This window comes from Fulmarus glacialis, unplaced genomic scaffold (genome assembly GCF_000690835.1).
Source record: "Fulmarus glacialis isolate BGI_N327 unplaced genomic scaffold, ASM69083v1 scaffold13111, whole genome shotgun sequence".
In the NCBI taxonomy this organism is placed as follows: Eukaryota; Metazoa; Chordata; class Aves; order Procellariiformes; family Procellariidae; genus Fulmarus; species Fulmarus glacialis.
This window is the reverse complement of record NW_009190966.1, coordinates 29089-31751: the sequence shown is the minus strand read 5'-3', so window position 1 is coordinate 31751 and position 2663 is coordinate 29089. Positions and strand designations below refer to the sequence as shown.

At 52.0% G+C, this 2663-nt stretch overlaps 1 protein-coding gene across 1 annotated transcript in view; it reads left to right on the top strand.

Moving 5' to 3' along the window:
* LOC104083132 (TGF-beta receptor type-2-like) overlaps positions 1–2663 on the top strand; it is an 18654-nt gene that overhangs the window by 9168 nt on the left and 6823 nt on the right. The gene's annotated exons all lie outside the window — the stretch shown is intronic.

Sequence of the window (2663 nt, the reverse complement as noted above, 5' to 3'; positions counted from 1 at the left end):
GGCGTCCGCCATGGCGGCAACCCAAAAAGGTGGTGGTGCCGGGGCGCGGGGCTCGGCACGCGGCGGGGGCTCCCCTGCCGCTCTCCTGGGGATTTCTGCAGCGGCGTTGACCCCGGGCAGGGACGGCCAGGGCCACCCCGGTGCTGTACATGTATGTGAGCGCGGTTTGGCACGCCTGCAGATGCTTCTGCAGATGGCTGGAGATCCAACAGGAGCTCTAAATCCGCAGGAGGGAAAACTAAGAAGAGGCAGCTCGGTTTTGTACCTCGGGAGGGTCGCATACTTTGGAAACGCTTCCAGCTAGATCCCGAGCCTTTGGGGGCTTGTCCAAACCTCCCTAACTCCAAATAGACCAGGTTTATCCAAGTGCCCATCAAGAATTTGACCCGTAACAAAAGCAAAGTGAAACGCCTCCGATTTTCCATAATTACAGAGCAACGAAATGCTGAAAATGAGCCTAAGCATAACCTGCAAGTCAGCGGCACAGCTTCTCCCGCAACGCAAGGAAAAAAGAAAAAAAAAAATCACATTAAATGCAAATTCTTAGAACAAACGAAGCCACTTTTAACGAAGGCAAATAATGCTAACTAAATTTGGCAGTTCTTTGCTGCTTCCCGAGCCAAACATAACAGGTACACACTCCTAGGAGCGAGGAGAGATAGTCAAACCCCAAAGCCGATGCTGGGATATGTAATTTCACACAAAAATGACAACGGGCTCATTGGAAATGCCGCCCCCACCGAAGGCTTCCACAAACAGCCTCCCCCTGCCAGCCGGCACGTAAAGTGCTGAAACTCAGAGCGAGAGCAGTGTGGGCCTTAAACAATTATCTCCTCCTTGATTTGGTTTGTGGGACCAGCTTGGTAAGCCCCGGCCTCAGAGACCCCATTGTTTACATCCTTTTCTTCTGCTTTAAGGGATTATTTGCATTTTAAACATTAACTTATGGTCATCTTCAATGGTATGGACAACTGCTGAGCAGAGAAATATCTAATACAGATGAGCACTTCTCTGGCTGCTGAAGCAGGCAGATTTTTCCCCATTTCTTGATGTCTTAAGCCCTGGTCTGGGCTGCTGGGTGGCACTGCCCTAGCACCGGGGCTGCAGGGGACCCCACCATTGCTCAGAGACCACCCTAATGAACACGCAGAGGCATTGTTTCCTAAAGCCGTGCAAGCAGGAGTCCAGTGGACACCTTGGGAAGGTAGCGGGTAGGGTTGAGCATGCAGAGTCCTCTCCACCCCTGTGCCGGCTGAGCCTGGCCCTGGAGGTCCGTCTCCCCTCAGCAGGGATGGAAGGACCCACGCAGCGATGCTCGACAAGGCGTGGGTTTACAGACCCGCGGTTACCGCCAGAGCAGCTACATCTGCTCTCCGTAGAAGGGGTCTAAGCCACGCTGCAACCCCTCCGTATCCATCAGGAAGGGGCATCCTCACGAAGGAATTTGCTGAAGTTGTGTTAACTTCCCCTTTTCAGGACTCGTGCACGTAACTCCCTTAAAAATATCTTCTCTTCCTTCAGAGTTTCGAAGATGGGATCTTAAGCATCGGGTAAATCCATTAAAGCAGTAGGTGATATCCAGGCCTAACGCTTTCCAAAATAAACATATTCCTGAGTTAGTTATTGATTTATATCAGTTTAGGTTGATCTTGTGGTTTGAACCTGATGCCTATTTTAGAAACGCTTTCACAGCCTCGCAGAAATTAGCTGCAGCACATTTTTTTGAAATTTGCCAAGGAAAATAGCTAAACGCTCTGTTTTTCCAGAACCTGAATTATGATCTGCACACACTGAGGTCAAGCAGCGAGAGTTTTGCTTATGGAATGATTCTTATCCCTCTTCCCCTGGGTTATTATACTTGGCAGAAAAACCTCTGAGTAAGATTTTACTTGAATATCTCTACTGAAGTCAGCATGTTTATTCCAGGAATCGCGAACATCAAAGCATCAGACAATTATACATTGTGCGAGGGTTAGGGCTTTTTGTGTGCTCCCCCCCCGATGATCTGAAGGCTGACAGGGCTTTAAAAGAAATAAAACAAAAGCAGCCATGCCTGCTTGGTTGATGGGGGTCGGTGTTGTAACGCAGCGAGGAAGGAGATGCCAACACTGGCAGACAGCACTGAAACGATGTTCCTTTAACGCTAATTATTATGCAAAGCATCCCGGTGCTCCCCAGGGCTCGGTGGTCCTGCACGCTGCCCACCCCCGCCCCCAGCATCCCTCCTGGCTCGCCGTGCGCCGCAGTGGTCCGGCAAAGCCCCAGCCCCAAAGCCCCTCAGAGATTTGCTCTGTTTGAGCCTTGCCTCAGCTTCATCACTGTTATTTCCACCCCAGCTCCCCTCGCCGTGAGCACAAGCTCGGGAGCCGCTGCAGGGCAGCTGAGCCCTTTTGGTGGCAGGGGCAGGGTCTCACACGCCGCACCGCCCGCCCAGTTAACACAGGCCGGCGTCCCGAACCCTCCCTTGATAAACGGAGCTAAATTTGAGACCTAACCCACGCAGCTCCCTTAACAACTGCTCACATCTGGGTTCTTTGCCAGCATGGCGTTTGTGCGCATCGTGCGTTGCGGCCCCGCAAAGGGCTGCGCTTCATTAACGGCTTCGCATATTTTCCTCCTCTGCGTGATGAAAACGAGCTGTTGCAGACCCGCGGCGGCAGCTC